The sequence below is a fragment of the Octopus bimaculoides genome, chromosome 18 (assembly GCF_046866305.1).
Source record: "Octopus bimaculoides isolate indiv1 chromosome 18, ASM4686630v1, whole genome shotgun sequence".
Taxonomy (NCBI): Eukaryota; Metazoa; Mollusca; class Cephalopoda; order Octopoda; family Octopodidae; genus Octopus; species Octopus bimaculoides.
In genome coordinates, this window is record NC_142945.1 from 19,552,297 (window position 1) to 19,559,214 (window position 6,918).

Genomic DNA, 6,918 nt, shown 5'->3' on the forward strand with positions numbered 1-6,918 from the left:
AGAGCGCCTTTTCCTTTGTTTCAGAGAAATAGTAGTTGATAATGAATAAAGCTTTTCTTTCCTCTTTCTATAATTCAATCAGCTGTTACTCTCCAGTGACAAAATCAAAGATCATTTTGTAAAATTATCTTTTCGATTCTGAGTAGATTTAAAAACTACTCCTTACATGATTCGATGAAAACAGAAATATGACATTTGTTTCTAAAATGATAGCCTATTTTAAATCAATTGCGAGCAGTAGAAATAAAAAATTTTCGTTCAAAGAAAAAAAAAAAAAAAAAAAAACAAGTTCCCATGCCGGGAATCGAACCCGGGCCGCCTGGGTGAAAGCCAGGAATCCTAACCACTAGACCACATGGGATACTTGATGAAATATTGCAAAATATAAATTTATAAAAGGAAAATAATTTCTCAGCTAAGACAGTCGTTTAATGCTAAATAGACATGAAATTGATCAAAATAAATATTATATATTAATTAATAGACCGTATTTTAATGCTCAACTGTTCTATTGAATTATTTCTCAATATATAGAGCCAATATATAATTTTTCTCTTAACAGGGTGTGGAACTGAGCGTTTTCATGCAGTCATGTGCAATCATTATCCTTACAGGTTATTCGCAGGTATTTCCCTTCAGCCATATTGCATATCGTTAGAATTGCCTGTAATTTAGCTGAGGCTGTTAAACCTCAGGCCAGTCTTGACTGAATAGACTTATGATCAAGGTTGTGACCATCCTCTCTTTATGTATATCAGGAAATAGACTTTTACTTCAAGACAGTAGCATGTAATTTGAGGGAATTTGGCCGCTATTTGTTGCATGTCGTCAATCGTGTACTTAGTGTTTTTCAACGTTTCCACTATTATTTAAGCCCTTTCATTGCCAGGCAGAAATATAGCATTACAAAAAGGCCATTTTAACAGCGTTATAGACCCGCGGGCAATTCAATAAATTGGGCCCTATAGTATTTATTTATTGTCAGCAAGTCACAGCCTACATAGATTACAATTGCTCCCCCTCCCCATATGCCCGCGATAACTGTTCAATGTGCCCATACTTTTAGACGGCACTGATCAAAATCAGTTCACGTGCAAGCAATTACATCGTGGTAAAATACATCATCTGTAATTTTATCACAAGGTAATTATCACGAGCTACACAACATCGATGTACATTTCAAGTACATCGTTTGTCAAGTCACCCCCGGGCTTTGTTTTATCTTTTGTCCGCAGAGTAAATTACGTTGCTTGATATGATTTAGTTTTTATTCGCAGAATAAATACGACGCATTTTATTAACAACGAAAAAGATATTTTTTTTATAAAATCGGCATGTCTACAGCAGCGTGCCCCCTCCACAATTTGTTTCCTAATAACTTTCAGAAAAATGGATATTTTTTAATGACATTTTCTACAAATGCCTTTCAGATGGTTAAATTATGATTACATTGGAATTTGTTGTCACCCCCCCCCCAAAAAAAAAACCCCGCAGGTGTGGGAGAGAGAGAGAAGTTTCGAATAATTAACATAAGTCAACTTTGTTTCTTCATAACTTTCAGAAAAGTGGGTATATTTCAATGAATTCATTCCATCATATAATATGAAAACTTTTAGAAATCGTAGGGAAAAAAATCAATCAAGAAACGAAGTAAAAATCGAACAATATATCACTGGTGCAGAAATTTCACACAAGAGAATATAAAGGTAGTCCAGCGAAAATTCCGCGTATCGTCAATGGATATCCAAAGTTGTGAATTATTGGATCTTTTAAACGTGTCATTGTTCATATTTTGTCTTTTATAAATATTTCTTCCTTCCAATATATAAAAAAGAAAGAAGCATTATCCATTCTCTAAATTGCAATAATTTGTGATTCTATTTTCAGAATTAAACATGAATTTTTTTTTTCACGAATATTTATAGTAAATTTAATATCAAAAATTATTTTTTTTGTGTCTTTGAATTTCTTTTTTCATTATTAGTAAAATTTGATATATTTACTCTGCAAATAAAAATCAAAACAAAACAACCGTGAATAATGTTTCGCAATTTATTATTATTTACTGCAAGACAAGAAAAAACAAAAACAACATAACATTTACCGACGTATCAGCTCGTGATGTAAATTACCGGGAGATTTATTTTACCGGACACCATCACAATTTGTCACGCTTTCGTGCCTCCCCCGCCTGTCGTTATGTGACCAATGTGCATGACCTCTGTCATCAAAAAGGATGCGTAATCTTAAAAAATATTTTATTTTTAATAACTATAAATTTCTATAATATCGTATGATCAGGTATTATACGAACTATTCTTTGTAGTTCTATCCCCAGCGGATAAATTTACCCACGGGTTGAGACCGACGGGCGCTGATGGTCCCTTAATTTCTTGATTAATTTATCTTTACTAAACATGCATCAGCACTCGTGTTACTTACCCGGATTTTCAAAATTTCTTTCTTTAAAATTTAAAAAAATAAGTAGAAAATATTTATGAAAAAAAACCCAATCATTATAATCTATCTATCTATCTATATAAACATCTTATATCCTGTTTCAACGTTATTGCGCTAATATTTGTAAAGTGAATTTCACGGGAAGAAAATTCCCGCCCTATGTTAATTAAGTTAGAGCAAGCTGTTGTTTAAGGCTCTTTTGGAGTTTTAAATCGAATATTCGGATAAAGAAAGCCACAACAAAAGTTTTGTTTGCTTTTCTTAAGTAAACCACTATTTATTTAAATATGACAAAAAAAAAAAGACAAAATACAATCTGAATAAATAAGCATACAAATTATTTATTTGCTGAATATCAGTACCAGAGGGGGGAAAAATCAAATAATGAAATTAAGTTTATAAGTGATTTGGTTAGTTGTGGAGAAATTTATATAATATTGCGCCTAATTAGTCTTGAAAGACTAATAGAAAAGGTTAAAAAGAAAAAGGCAAAAGTCAATAATCCTATCAGTGATGGAAAGGTTTTTGGTGCCAAGTTCCATAAAGACAGAATTACATTATTTTGTTACTGAAGCTTTTAGTTTTATTAAAAAGAAAAGCTATTCATGTATGACAGAGATAGAATGTAAACAATTTTAATTGTTACTTTCGTAAGGTTTGACGACTTTGTTTTTAATTCTATAGGTATTATAGTTATGTTAATTCTCGCTCAGTCCTGATCAAAGGCTTGTAGCTGTAAACATCCCTTTTATTTTCATTTCTCTTTTCTCTTAATATTTTTTTGGGGACGTGAAGCGTACTTCATGATCCAATGTGTCCTTCCTTTTTCTTAAGACGATAAAATGTAATTGTGTAATTTGAGTAAGAATTAGGTGCTTTTGGTTGCATTACGGTTGTTGTTTAGCCCCTAATCGAGCAGACTCTCAATCAAAGGTGTTCTGGCCGTCACCTTCCCTTTTGTTTATATTAAGGATTACATTTTTCTGTGTCTCCCAGATTGGAAGGAGATTTGGTTGCTATTTTTACCAGGTCGATCGATCGTTTAGAGATTCTCTTGTTTGGTTCATGATACTAATTGTGTTTTATCACCACACATTAATTATCTCTTCTTTTCTTGTGAGTGGATTTGGTAGACGGAAACTGAAAGAAGCCCGTCGTGTATATGTGTATATGTTTGTGTCTGTGTTTGTCCCCCCAACATCGCTTGACAACCGATGCTGGTGTGGTTACGTCCCCGTAACTTAGCGGTTCGGCAAAACAGATCGATAGAATAAGTACTAGGCTTCCAAAGAATAAGTCCTGGGGTCGATTTACTCCAGCAGATCGCGAAGAAGCTATAGAAAATATTTTATGCTGAGTGTTTAGATTTAGTCAAGTTTCGTTAATTTCATAACATGTACCATTTTTCTAAGACCCTCTTTTCAACTTGACTAAGATATTTTAGATATTTGTTGCATTTCTGATATCTAAAGATGGATATTGATGTGTATGAAATTTTTCTCAAACGTATTTCTGGAGAGGTAAATTTTATCTTGTCTTACTCATTTTGCTCTAGCTAAATTTGTCTTTTATACTCTCAAAGAGAACGGAGATAATTTTCTGAAATAGCGTTCTGACTATGTTCAAGTGTTTTTAACGCATTTAGAGACGGTCATTAGCTGAGATAGTTTCTGTAAAGCAGTGAACATTTGTAAATAAAAAAAAAATTCTTGAAGTAAAAAATACAGTAAATCTTACTTGTATCTCGCTGTTTTGTTTTGAGATATACTGGAATACTTTCAGCGATGCTAGGGGTGATGAAATTGAAAAAAATTATCTCTATTTTAATTGGTTTTCGAAATAATATCTGTGCTATTATTATCAAGCTGATGTTTGGAAAAGAAATTACTATGAAATTTTGATCACTTTTTATTGGTACCCACTACCTTCCACCCTAAAAATAATTACTACAAATTTACAAATTGTTTCATTGGTCTTTTTCTTTGGAAGATTCGATTTTGGTTTGAGCCATTCCTCGATGTACTTATTTCGCGACTCATTTGAGAAAGAATTATCTCTTTTAATTCTAACCTGCATGCGACCGTCGCTCGTTCTATGATACAAACTGCCTGCTTTAAAGTGATCTAAATTTACCAAGTTCGTTCCCTTAGGTAAGGCATTAACGTAGCAACACAGTATTTGCTCATTTCTAAAAGTTGAGTTTCTTCTACCTAACCGAAAGTAATTAATGGTATTTGAATAAATTCCACGTTCATTTGGGTATATATTTCCATTTGTTACTTTCCTACGAATTTAGACAGCCAGACTTGAACAGTATTTCTATAGAATAGAGTGAAAAATTATCTGGTATGCCCAAAACCGTGATTTCTTCGGATCTCTATGCTTTAAACATCGTAGAATACGAATTTGCAATAAAATGAAATAAACAATGCTGGTGGTTACCTTAATTTTACAACGTAACAGATCCAAAAAATTTTGGAAAAAAAGTTAAAGGAAAGGGTGGGGAGGGGCAAAAACGAAGCAGGTGACAGGTAAAATTTTTGACAGACGATGTTTTGTGTATTTTCAACAGCAATAATTTCAGGTGCTTAAATTGAAACAACAAAGATTATCCAAGTGGTTTCTTAATATAATGTAATGAACTAAATTTTTTTTAGATAATTAAAAGTTATACCTAAAGAGAAGAAAACAAACCCATTAGCTTAATGATTAATTCTGGTTAACAAAGGCAGGTGAGGTAACTCCGAAAATAAAATTAAAAATTGAATACTCCTTCAGTAAGTACAGTGACTGCACCAACAAAATTTGGTGTTATTAGATCTCTTCAGCTAAATATTTATGAGTATTTATAATTGATTGTGAGATATATATACACAACAGGCTTCTTTCAGTTTCCATCTATCAAATCTGCTCACAAGACTTTGGTCAGCTTGGAACTATAGAAGATGCTTGCCCAAGGTGCTATGCAGTGGAACTGAACCTGGAACCATTGTACGTGTATGTGTGCATGCATGCATATTAGTGTCTTCTAGCTAAGTCTTCATGTGATGGTTGTAAACAAATGTCACAGTTGTACAAGTGGTTTATTTTTTGTTTCTAGCTTTCTGTGAAATCATGTCTGGCCATGGGGGAAATATTATTTTACTTGGAAGCAGGTGAGGGTTGGTGACAGGAAGGGCAACTGTCCATAGAAAATCTGCCTCAACAAAATTCCATTTGATTCTTGCAAGCAAGGGAAAATGGACATTAAACGATGAAGAATAGTAACTTAAGTAGAATCTGTAGTAACGCCGTGCGCATGCGTGGTCTCACGCATGCGTGGAATTAAACAAGCAAGCGTTCCCGCTTAATTCTATCTCTTTTACGGTCGGCTGACCATGATCATGGACGTGTTAAGCTGTCTCTCTACATCTTTCGGACTTACACTCGACAGCTCGCTTGCAACTACATACCCACGTCCCAACAACTATGTTCACACACAACAGAAGCTGTAACAACAAGAGCTAAAGATGTATATATTTACCACCTAAATAAAGTGTTGTTTAAGTTGATAGTCTGGAGTTCAGCGTTCCGTTATATTCTTTAATTTTATTTAGGAAAGTCAGGTATACATCTAATGATGTATAACCAACTTTCCTATAAATCAATATGGCAAACAATTGAACAAGATTAAATACAACTTTTTGATTTGTTCACCTTCATGATATATAATGCTTATATATGCACATTGTTTTGAATTAATCATGCATTACCTTGTGGCTTCGAGATTTTGATGATGTGGTTGTTTTATTCTTAGAATGACATTGTAGTGAGTAGAGGTCAAAAACTGAATCTGGTCAGTTTGAAATTAAACAGGTAGAATATTTAGGCCTGATATACCTGGTTTAAATGTTAAAGGGTTAATTAAAAATATTTCTTGGATATAAGTTATCATTTAATTCACTCCTCAATCCTTGAGGACTGAATCAAACCTTGGTTTGATTTGAACTGCGTATGTTGTTGTTGGCACTCCGTCACTTACGACGCCGAGGGTTCCAGTTGATCCAATCAACGGAACAGCCTGCTCGTGAAATTAACGTGCAAGTGGCTGAGCACTCCACAGACACGTGTGCCCTTAACGTAGTTCTCGGGGATATTCAGTGTGACAAGGCTGACCCTTTGAATTACAGGCACAACAGAAACAGGAAGTAAGAGTGACAGAAAGTTATGGTGAAAGAGTACAGCAGGGTACGCCACCATCCCCTGCCGGAGCCTCGTGGAGCTTTAGGTGTTTTCGCTCAATAAACACTCACAACGCCCACAAAATATCATGAAATACAACGCCTGCAAAATGTCATGAAATATATTTCTTGTTCAGTTTTCTACAATTTACATCAATTATATTTCTCTTATCATTTTCTTGTTTCAATCATTGGACAGTATCCATACTGGGGTACCTCCTTGAATGGTTTTAACCAA

General features: G+C 33.9%; 1 non-coding gene across 1 annotated transcript; it reads right to left on the reverse strand.

Moving 5' to 3' along the window:
- Positions 1-289: 289 nt before the first annotated feature.
- Positions 290-361, reverse strand: Trnae-uuc (transfer RNA glutamic acid (anticodon UUC)). The gene has a single exon. It is a non-coding gene; the product is annotated as a tRNA-Glu (tRNA).
- Positions 362-6,918: the final 6,557 nt, after the last annotated feature.